The following is a 12,548-nucleotide window of genomic DNA, read 5'->3' on the forward strand; positions in this document are numbered from 1 at the left end:
GAGATAAAAGGAATTCTCTCTTACTTATTCACATTTGACTATGCTGCTTTTTTTTTAGTTCAGTATAGCTGTAGGTAAAACACAGACCTCATGCATCAGCAGAATCCCTGACAAGGCAATACCAATGAACTGAAGCTCTGTTATCGTACTAATGCACTCCCCCCTATCTCCTGATGGCACAAAACTTCATTATTGGAAAAAAAATGTTCACCTTAGGTCAAAAGATGTGGGGAGCTATAAAGAAAAGGGAGCACGCACTTTTAGTCTCAGAGCAAAATCCAGTTCAGTAAATGTTTTATATGTATTATGGGGGGGGGGGGGTTGTGTCTCCGCTTGACGTGTCGTGTAGTACAAAGACTAAAAAGATGTTGAAAAATTGCAGCACACACACGTGTAGAATGCCTTAAAATAGCATTTGTCTGAAAACCCCAGGGACACCTATTTCTAACCTCGCACAGAGTCCCAGGGGGAGTATTCACAGAGGACCGAGGAGGAGGGGCTACTCGGGGCTCAGTGAGACATTAACACACAGTACATCTTCTTTTTTTTTTTTGCTCAGGATCAGGAATCAAACATCTCCATACGGGTGAAAATCAAACATGTCTTTGCGCGCACAAGCTGACAAGTTGAAAAGCCAACCATCCCACTGAGCTTCTCAGCAGCCGGGAATCAAAGAAGTAGCCTCGGGGCTCCCCAAACATTGGTAACAGCCATATTCATAATGGAGATAGCTGAGGCGATAAGCCTCCGTCGCTCAGCTCCGCCGCTCACTTTGTCAACACTTCCAGTCAACTGTTCGCGACGAGTAGATAATGTGCCACTTTCCCGCCACAGATGAGCGATGAGAAGCAGGATGACAGCTCATCCTGTTGCTCTTTCCATTCGGCAACAAGTGGATAACTGCTTTATGACATCGTGTAAGCATGAGCGTGAGTGTTTACGATGCTCCGTAGCAGCAGCCGTGCTTGATGCCCCCTGCTCATGTAAGTCAATGGGATGTGCCGTCTCTCACTTAACAGTGTGGTTTAGGAGTCAAATGGTTTCATGGACATCTGCCAGATTTCCCTGTTTGGACTCCTGCCAGGATTTATGCAAACAAAGAGGCTGTTAAGATGCATGAACGAGAGGTATGTGGAGTATTTGAACCTGGATTGCAAGGATAAACTCACGGCATTAACAGTGTAAAGGTTGGGTTTATCCTATTGGCCTCAGGGACCAGTCACACCAGCATTAAAACCAGTGAAACGTCACAGCAAAATCAATTCACCCCAATATAATCGCCACTATCAGTGGATTCGCTTCAGGGCCAGTAAATCCACAAATATGGTTCATACCGGTTCAACTTTGACACACATAAGTTCACGATAGCTATTATGCCGTCTGTGACAGAGCTGGAGAGTCCTTAATGAAGAAAGAAGTCACAGCTCAGGAGCTGTGTTGCATCCTCTGCTTTCAGGACCTTGTAGCATGTTATCACACCTTTTTTAAACACTTATTTCCTGTGGCTTTCCACGAACTAATCACTCTAACTACCATACAATACAATGTATACAATGTAAAAGACACAAAGCAAGCAGGACTATGAGACCGAAGACTCCACGAGCAGGTCGGAGTTGTCTTGTAGCTGGCTACTGCTAACAAAGCAGCTCATAATAAACCAAGGACTCCTCGCCTCACTACAGGGCTGCCCAGCCAGAGCCCCAGGGGCAACATCTAAGACTGGCAGTCAGACTCTGCCACACGGCATCAGCAAGCTTGTAAAACAAGCTGTTAAACTTTATCTGCATCATAACCATTGAGATAATGCACCACAGATGCTAAGATAAAAAAAAAAAAATAACAGATTTCCCTGAGGGGTTTTCTTTTTTCCTGGCTAAAAGTCTATTCTTTGTGCCTCTGTGTTAAGATAATCTCCATGTGGCCATAAAAAAAAGAAAGTGATCATTCATTCAAAAAAAAAAACTTCAGATTCCACATAATCAGTTAATAAAATGAGCTGATGCACCTTCCAGAGCTATTAAAAGTAGCACTCAGAGTGTGCCTGCACACAGGAAGTGTACATACTGCACTACTCCAGATTGAAACACCTATTAGCCTGCACATTCACAGAGCCATTAGCATTTAAATATGCAGGAGCTGTGCTCCTTTCAAAATGCCATTTTTACTCTGCTGCAAGGAGAGTTCTCCAGTTGTCATAAACAACTTTTTGTTTTTTTTCCTATTCAAGGACCTTTTCAAATGTCAGGGCCAATCAAACACAACACGACAGGTCTCTGGGTGAAAACAAAAAAAGAAGAACTACAGCTCAGAGGGCAGAGAAGAAAAGCGGACTTAACATGCATATTCATGTGGTTGGAAGGTTCAATGACTGCTGCCTCTGTATTGTGAGGAGTGGCAAAACAGTTGGTGTGATAAGAGACGGCTTTAAAAAAAAAAAAGAGAGTAAACGCCTTTCTCCCGCTCACCATGTCCAAATGTCAATGTCTGTGTGCCCACAAGTGACTCCCAAAACCCCAACTCTCCCCCCCCCCCTCCCCTCCCTCCCTCACTTTCTCCCCGTCAGCAAATTTGGGCAGAAAAGTTTTCTGTGAAGTGGTGCTCAGCAGAATGGCAAACAAACAAGAGCCATCTCACCACTGGCCAGGGCCCACTTCAGCATTGCAGACATCTCTTTCAGTTTACAGCTTTCCTAACATCAGCAGGATGGATCCTCCTGACACAAGCCTATGTCAGCTGGACTGGAATAGGGGCTCTGCTGAGACACAATGGACCTCTTCCTCCTCCTCCTCCTCCTCATGCCCACCTCCCTCCTGAGACGCTGAGGCAGGAGTGAGAAGGAAGGAACGAACAGAAAAAGAATGAGGAACTAAATCACAATATATATATATATATATATATATATATATATATATATATATACTGTATGTGTGTGTGTGTGTAATCCTCTTCAGCAAACTTCAGACAGACAGAGAGGGCCGCACGCCCCACCAGTATCATCCTTTCTATCTGTTTATGTCTTCCTCTCTCCTTCACTTCCTGCCTCTCTTCATTAGTCTCCGTCTCTCCTCTGGCTCCAACAAGGCACCGTCATCCAGGAGGAGGACATTATTAGCTGTCAGCATTAACAACCAGCGTAGCAGCAACAGCCGCAGCAGCAGCAACAGCCGCAGCAGCGGCGGCGGCGGCGGCGGCGGCGGCGGCAGAGTCAGTTTCATAACAATGCTCACAGAAAGCCTCGTCTCTGCCCCAGCGAGAGGATCAAGCAGTCAGGACAGCCTGCTGCGTGCAGATGGTGCTTTGTCTCCGCTAGTTCCTGCAAAAGTGACACGCAGACACACAAACACGAGCACACAGTCGCATCCACACGGAGTTGGAAGACGGTGCCACTATTCATCCCTAATCCTCTGTGGTTTGCATGAAAGTTAATGGCAGGTGTTTAAAGCGCTGGCTATGCCAAGAGAAGGAAGGGAAGGTGAGTGGGAGAAGATCAACTCTTTTTTTATTTTTTTTTTCTCCTGCTGGCAAACACACAGACAGGCTTTTCCATGTTGGAAAGACAGTGTATTACATCCCTATTAGATCGGCAGACTATGCCCCTTCATCCATCCTCGCACCATCTATCTCTGGCATAATGTCCATATGCAGGTGAGAGCAATTAGGACTTCTTTGGAGGCAAATAGTCATTACGGAGGAGCAGGGACTGCACAGTGTGATGGTTTATGCCAGGTGGGAGGCTATTAGACAGCCAAGCAGTGTGAGCAAACTCCCATGGTCATAAATACGGGGAACAGTAAACATCTTCAACTGCCGCCAAGCGCTTTCCTACAATAACGTCATGAGTTAATAATTTAGAGAAATGCTCATTTATGCGTCCGCACAACATGCTGCACCTACACACTCAACGTGCTGAAGGACGACAGTCGCTTAAAACACCGGCGTTCTGCACAGCAGACCTTTCAGCACAGGTGTTAGTATTAACATTAAAGATGGCTCCGCTCAACTTGAGTGTGTCAGTAAGCCGTGACAGTGCGACAGTGAGAATTGTATTATTTATACTTTTGCTTTTCCCACTGCGACGTGTCAAAATGTCTGAATGTGCAAAAAACTAAACTTTTACTGTACTTTTTGTTCTTCCATCCGAACAATGACGTTATACAGATGAGAAAAAAATGATTGACTGCAATTTTGATCATTAAACACTTGAAACACTGGTTTCACAGTTTGAAACGTGTGGTGCTTTACTCTGTTTCATGTATTATCATTGGAAATTGAATATCTTTTTGGTTTTTAATTACAGGAACGACGCTCCTGGGCTCTTGTGATTTCTGATTGGCATTTTCCACCATCTTGACTAATTGATTAATCAAAACATACCGGATCAATTATGAAGAAGAAAAAAAAACCAACATAATTTGCGTCCCTTAATGACACATCAATGTGAATTTTAACTCGACGAGGAAAATCTTCAAAGATGAAAGATCTTAAAGAATTAAGATCAAAGCGTGCTCTTAATTTTCGGCACGATGCTGCAACACTATATTTACAAGGTTCCATTGAACGCTTTCATGTGAACACGCAGTGACGTGGTGTGCAGGGAAATGATGCAGCAGTGATCAGACACGATACAAACAACAATAATGCAAATCTAACAGCAGTGGCACTTCATCAGTTTGGATTGAATATTTAAGAATTGGCAATAATTCTGCAGTTTTCTACTTGGTTGTTTCCATTTAAAACCGTAGAAATATAGCAGTGGACTATAAAGTGCTTGTTTTCGGGCCACTATGATTGTTAATTACATTATTTTAGATCGGCAAAGCTTAAAAACAGGCTCGTGGGATGCCGATGGGGCTACAGAGATGCTGTGCATGCATGAGGGGAAAACAAGATGACACTTAAGAGCAAACTATCGAGGAGGTAACCTTTTCTTCAAACTGTATATCTAAACAATGGCGGGCAAGAGTCGTGCACTTAGTATCTTTTATGCACACTGGGCAAACAGGTCTTATCAGTGAGAAGAATCAGACACCTGCTGCCGTCTGGTGCAGTCGACATCCACTCTCCCGAAACTATCCTTCACAAGCACAAACAAAAACGGACTCAGACGCAACAGAGCAAGTTATGACAAGCAAGAAACAGGTGCTGAATATGTGTAGAGTGCAGCAATTACACGGAATACACAGACGATTATAAAAATGTCTGTTCTCTGAGGGAAAACTGTCATATTGCCAGCCGGCATGAGATACAGTATATTAGCTGCTCTAAGAATAACTGGAGTTCAATCGTCACCTCATTGTAAAGGCCTCTGACGCACACAGTTCTCCATTTCCAAAGTGCACTATACGTCACAGAACAATCTTTGTTCACAACATCAAAGCCTTGATACTATTTGAGAATTAAGTTGTCTAAAGATCTGCGCGAGAAAAATACAGCAGGACTTTTTTTTTTTTTGGAAACAAAGCACAATGTTTTCACATTCAAATATTCTATCTCGGAACGATGAAAGACAAAAGCTAAACTGGCTAATTGGCTATAACGTCTGCAGCGAAACTCTCGAATAAAAGAAAAGCCACGACGACTAAGAATTAATCGCAGCCACGTCAAAAGAGCCGCGGTATAAATCCTAAATCCTCCGTGCTCTGTGATGTCGCAAAGCAGTATGTCTGAGTGGCATCAGGCTGTGTGCGTTTGCGACCCCTTGCAGATGGCACGGTGTAATTTCACAGCCATTACCTCCTCTCCACAACGCATATAGCACAATCACGTGACGGCAACATCCTCTCAAACCTGCTCCTATGGGAACTTTTACAAGCTGTTAGTGGCCCGGCCATTATGGGAATTCTCATAAGAGCTATTTCCACAGCGTCTAAATTACTGCGTTGAATTGAGTATTCGGCTCTGAGAATATGATTTACCAATTTGAATTGCTTCTGTGACTTCAAAACAGGCAGTCAATTGCACGATTCAGATTTTGCTCTTCCTCTTTACAAAGTAATGTGTGTCAACAACAAAAAGAAGGACATGGCAGCCACACAGAAAAGATCTCACAGGATAAAACATGACATGCATTCTCTGGCCAAAGAAAACCGCATATGCCAAATATGCTAGCGGTGAGCGAGAAGTGAGAGACAGCACCTGTCCTTTCAAAACCATCATCTCTTCCTGCATCGGTGCACGTGCTCCCCTAGATTGCCTCTCTGCTTCGCTATCCGCCGTGTCAAAAGACAGCAGACTGCCAGACACACACACACACACACACACACACACACACACACACACACAAATGAGTCCCTACACAAGCATGTTGTACAGCAGATCCGCCATGTACAACATGTGCTCTCTGCAAGCACAAATCATGTTAGTAATCACAGTACAACGACTCCGGCAGTCACTGGGGAATATCTTTTGAGGCAAATGAGGCTCCTGACTTCCAATACAAACACACACACACACACACACACACGTCAACACTGACAGCTACCGTCAAGCACAAGCCCTATGCATGATATCATGAATATTAAAGCACTGGTTTAGCATTTTCTCGGCATTCTTCTCCTCGGCGATGAATCAAAAAGGCCTGATAGGAGCTGCCGTGTACATTGCGCCGCCGTCTGTGATGCGTTTGCCTTGGGAGGCCAGCTTCCATATGACATTACACACATGCAGGGCCACAAGGACGTGAGAGGAAGTTCAACCCCCAGCGGAGTTAAAGGCGGCGGATGAGGGGAAGGATAGGGAGAGGCGAACAGGGAGGGTGGTGTTGCAGGTGGGGGGGAAAAACTAAATCCCAGCAAGCAAATGACTTTCTTATCTATGCTGTATCTGTTGCATCACCGGCAACTCATTTGTTTGACACTTGAGATGATCAAATGTTCTTAAAATAAAATGCAAACATTCGCCACTGGAAGGGTGTGGGCCACGGCCTGCATATATCATCAACAAAGGCCTTTTTCTCTGCGGGCAGGCTCCACTCTAAGTTCCCCTGCCTGTTGTGACAATGCCCACAGGGGGAGAGCAGATGTCCGTTGCCAGGAGCACATCTGCATAGAGTCTCAATCCCCACCCCTTCACTGGCCAGACAATGGAGCCGCCCTCCTCCTCCTCCTCCTCCTCCTCCACTTGAATCTTTCTTCCACTGGAGCCTCAAAATGCAGTAAAAAAAAAAAAAAAGAAGAAGATGAAGATGAAGAAGAAGAAGAGTGGGGAGAGTTGGGAACCAATGCCCACTGTGCCTGTCAAAACTGTGAAATGGAAGGATCATCCTTCATCTATCAAAATGTGCTCATGTTGGGTCCCTAATTAAGCCCTCATTAATTAGTAGGCCACAGATGATAAGTTAACTTCAAACCACATTTATTTGGTTGTGTGCACACTTGGAAGAAATGCTGCAAAAAAACCACAACACACTTGTGCCAAACTTTTGATCAAACTCTTTAAGTCTCTGTGATTTCAAATGTATTTTTGAAAAGCAGCCCATCAATATTTACAATATATTTATATGTATGTATTATTTAAGTTGACCAGTCCCCTGTAGCTGCCCAGCTCATTAGGACCTGAATCAAACCTATTCCCACACCACTGTGAAGTGTATCGGCTCATGTCTACTCCCAGCCTCTCTTGTCCCTCCTTGCCGATGGCGCAGGGACACATGGGCAGCGACGCGAGTCTAGCTTTCAAACTAGACCCCGGTGGAGCACACACACTGAAATATTTTTACACCACCTTTTTTTTTTTTGCAACAATCTTGAATCCTACCTCGACTGGATGTTTACTGAGAGTTCAAACGTCGGCTTTGGGGGCTCCAGAAATGGCATCGCAGGCTACGCATTTCAAATTCGCTTGTTATCTCGGATTTAGACAATCATCCACCTTTTAGATGACATAAAAATAAAAAAAACTTAATCCTGAACGCAACGGGACAATCTCCGGCGCTGGGAAACGGTGCCTTGGTGTCGTTTTGAACGGGGGGGAAGTCGCGTCGGCTGTCGGTGTGCCTGGTTATCCTGCTGTTTACTTCTACGGCTCATAAACACTCCTATTCTTTTCCTCCTGCCAGAATTGAGAGGTGTGTATCAGTTTGCTTTTCCTTTTTTTCTCTCGCTTTTTGAGTGAGGCGGAGCCTTTGCCCACTTCTCCCTCACACACATACACACGCGGACCCGCGCGCGCACACACAGCAGAACACACACGAGGGACATGCAGTTGATGGAGATGGGACAGGGGGACATTTCGAGAAAGGCGGTTTGTGATGGTGATTTATGTCCTTTTGGACTCGATTTTTGGTTTTTTTTTGCTGGCTAATTTCGGGTAGTTTGAAGTCTGAATGTCCAATCCGATGCAATTCCATTTTTCTAAATATTTGCCTATTTCAGCAAAAGGTTTAAAGGCCAGGAAATATGAATATATATCAATACAATGCAGATGTGTGCTCTAAATGTTTCTATAAACAAAGCCGTAGCTACTGAGGTCATGACAGTTTTGGGTACTATTTGTGTAGACTTCTACCTAACTTCTAAATTACTGAATTTAGCTACATCATTCAAAAATGTAGTCTTTAGCCGGTTAAGAATTTATTCATGTGTAAATTACCATAAAACATCGAGCGACCCTCCAATCAAACTAGGCTACATTAGTAGGACAACGCTAAATAGGCGGTCACTCCACAATAAACTATAACAAACCTTTCCAATTTTGTTTTGTTGGCCAAATTAATAAACTTAACTATCAATGCTTTTATGTGGATAGCATATGAATATGAGTTATTATTCACTGTCTGCATACATGGTGAAATGTGATTTTCAGATTCAGTATTCCAGCAGTTTAAAGCAGCTACTCTCAACCACTGGTGGGCCTCCAAGCGCCATCTAGTGGGCTGCGGGGGTACTGCTAAATGGTTCGATGAAATAAATAAATAAGTTAATGTAATTTACAAAGCTAGTTAATTTTACATCTAAATGTGCTCAAGAAATCACATACATATTCAAACAAAGCGTAATTTCAATGACCAGTAACGTTTAAATGTCACCACGCCAATCACGATACATCGAAGAGAAAAACGTGTTTTGCCTCTGTTAGCCAGCTAAAGTTCTCGGATACATTTATTTTTTATTTTTTCATGAAAAAAGGAAGTTAGAGACAATCCTACGCCAGTAAAAGCTCCAGAGTGTGTGGTAAGGAAATTACCTTCAATAGACCTACATTCAATTCAATTTTGATGCATAATGGGATGCAGTGATGGTTACAGCAATTTGAAGTATATTAGACAATTAGCTACAGCATTTGTTACCAGACCAGTAAATTTGAGTAAAAAGTGAATCGTATAGCTATTATTTTGGTGTTTTGACGTATATATGTGTAGTTGTTTACTAACTAGGCTATACTTAGGATATAGTTAGACGTTTAGTCAACTAAACTTTCACTGACAGCCCAAATTTAGCCGTGTTTTAGCCTAGTCAGAGGATAAACAGCAATAAGACAAACAAACGATTCCCCCTGTCGGTAAATTTGAGTCAAAAGTGAATCCTATGGTCATTATTTTGATGTAGATGTCGAGGTTCAATAGCCGTCTAACTGATGGTTAGTCTATAATTGGACTCTATACTATACTAACAATATACTAACACTCTTCAATCTAAATTGGATATATATCAACATTCGTTTTTCAGCAGTTGGTTCAGTTAGACACTGGGTGCAAATCTTTAGCAACTAATCTCCAATTAGGAATTAGCTCGCTAAACGGAGCAATCCATATTAATTTAGTGATGTGTAAATCAATCTTCGCTTAAAAACGTGATTTAATTGAGCCACTGTTTCCCTCTATCTTCTGTAACTCAACAGAATCTCTCATTCAGCATCGAGATTCTCTGAAAAAAATGAACCGTGTTCCTGGGGTTTACTTTCCTTAATCTACAACAAATCAACACCAGGGGTATTTATATTCTATATTTGAAAGTTACACATCCTTAGCATACAGGCTGATTATATGGAAGTGCAGATATGCAACCGTATTTAGACCTTTGGGGAATATACATGAACAGTTATAGTCATAAAAGGAAAGATTCTCACAATTAGAACATTTTACAGACTTTCTCTTTGATGTCTGTTTAATCAATATTTTATGCTGTGTTGGCGGGACTTGAGAGTCGACCTCTGTATGTCTAAAACCCTGCCCGCGGCCCTGGCTGTAACTGTTCCTGTTGTACAGACACACAGATATATAGCCTGCAATGTTACATAGATAGATTTGGAGCTCAACTTCATGTTTACTCTGTTCATCCCTCCTCTTTCTGCAGACATGTGCAGATCGCAGCAACTGCAGCTGTGCCTTGATGTCATGCTTAAAACATGCAATCCATATTCGCCCCTTTTTTTTAGTCTGTCTGAGCAGTAGAGTAACTGTGAACTCATTCACTCTGCAGCGCGGGCCTTAAATAACACGGCGCAGATGGTCGAGAGCATCTTTGGATTTCCTGGTCACTTTAATCCCTCCATCCCTTTCCAACACTTCCAGCAAATAGTTGTCTTTAATTGGAGCTTTCCACAAAGACAAAGAAAATCACCGTTAGCAATGGATGAATCATTAATGCCTACCTTCTATTCTGTCGCTTCTCTACCATGTGCACTGCGTGTGTGGTCCCAGGCCTGGGGGGCTCTTGGCCCTGTCCTGAGTGCATCTTTCCCTGTGGTCATTTTGTCTCCAGCACAATGTAAATCCTGGGCATGAACCCAAACGATCCAAAGACCAACACCAGCCAACAGAGGGGACACCAACTGAAGCATATGCTTTCAATGGCAGCAGAGGGGATGGGCGGCAGGAGGAGGAAGAGGCAGAGGAAACAGTCTAAGTTGCTGCTGTGAGGTTGTAAATCAAAATCTGATTTAGATGAAGGCCTCCCTTTCTCCCAAATAAATAAAACAGCAAACACAAAGGCACTTATTCACTAAAGTCTCCTGATGAATGCCCAAGTCAATGATGCAGTATATTAATAAATTATTTAAAATTGCATGCATGATGCAACGTATACTGGATGCTGATTTCCTGAACTTGCCATCTTGTTGTCATTTAAAAGAGGTCAAAATCTGCTGCATCGTTACAGCTTGAATCTGGCAAAAGGCTGTGTTTGCGAATTATAAGCGGATGCTTCGTTATGTTTATTATAGGTCACTGAGTAAATCACCTTCCTGTGCTTTTTCTCTGCACATTTCAAATAACAATTAAATTAGATGACTGTGTTCCCCCTTTTTTATTATTACTCCAGTCCCTATAGCTTAAGAATCTGGTTGTACTAAATCAATTCAGTCCTGGAAATTATTAAAATGTGCACACACCATTAGGGTTTGCTACTATGATTTGCCTTTGTTTATAGACTGGCTGTTTCGAGGATGACAGTCAACACACACCTCTAATCTCTTCACTGTACAGCGGGTAGTTGGGAGGATCAGCCGTGTGCGACTGCATATTTCTGCAGAGAGACATTATTTCTTCCCTCAATTCCTCCTGGCAGAGATCTGAGTGTTTGACCTTTTTAAAATGCAAAGCGATTCTTCTACTCCTGAGAGTGAACGGGAGGCTCATGATTGCGCTACTAAATTTGAGGGACTTAATGCAGTAACTCACAGAGAGGGAGAGCTGTTCTGCACCTGCTGAAGTCTTGACTTGGGTACTGGGATACAATAACACCTCCAAGGGTTATGCTAATCTTTAAAGACCAGGTTATTCTTATGCTGCACCACTCTTTACTTCATTTGAAGGAATATTTCACTGCAACCTTGAATCAGTCTCTTGTGCATAAATCACTTTGTAGCATTTCCTTTCACTAGGTCCTGAATACTATAACACAGGTCTTTTGCTTTCGTCTTCGATTTCAAAATAAACTGTGAATATATTTATCCATTCAGTCCGAAACATTCATACATTTTTATTCGATCAAATAATTTGGTTCCATTCAAAGTAACCTTGTATATGTCACTATGGTTAACCCTGCTGCCTCTCTGGAGTGACCTCTCTTATGACTGTAGATAAACATCACTCCCAGAGTCTCGTGATTATCAGCTGCTAAAAAGTGGCGGTAATGTTAAATTGAGAATTAAAGAACTTATGACACCCTCTACGTATGGGGTACTGTAATGAGAAGCTCACTGGAGTGTAATTTGCATTTGATAATGATGTGAGATTGATAAGTGTGCCATTGTACTGCATGTTCAGCACCTCCTCCACTAAGTGCACATACAGTGGAGCAGCAGAGCCTCTTTTGAGATGACATAATATGATTCAAACAAAGCCACACAAACCCACTCTGGCTGCACTCACATCTAATTATATTCCACTACATTAAGGCCTCTGACACATTCATAGCAGCGTCTAAAAGACACAAGGATTCCGTCATTGGCTTATGCCTCCAACAGAATGCAAATGAAGCAGATTTACCCCTTTGACTGGAGAATAAGTAGGAAGACAGTTAATTACACTTGTTGAGAGGTCTGTGGATGAATTTGCTTCCTCCTACAGCAGGAAATAGAATACGGTGAATGATTATGTGAGATGTTCA

At 42.8% G+C, this 12,548-nt stretch overlaps 1 protein-coding gene across 1 annotated transcript in view; it reads right to left on the reverse strand.

The window, feature by feature from the left end:
• LOC306785845 (C-terminal-binding protein 2-like) overlaps window positions 1–7,998 on the reverse strand; it is a 56,627-nt gene extending 48,629 nt beyond the window's left edge. Inside the window, exon 1 of the mRNA XM_079280374.1 lies at window positions 7,756–7,998. The gene's annotated coding sequence lies outside the window, so the exon portion shown is untranslated. The remainder of the gene's footprint in view (window positions 1–7,755) is intronic.
• Window positions 7,999–12,548: the final 4,550 nt, after the last annotated feature.

Source organism: Melanostigma gelatinosum (genome assembly GCF_949748355.1).
Source record: "Melanostigma gelatinosum genome assembly, chromosome: 12".
Classification (NCBI taxonomy): Eukaryota; Metazoa; Chordata; class Actinopteri; order Perciformes; family Zoarcidae; genus Melanostigma; species Melanostigma gelatinosum.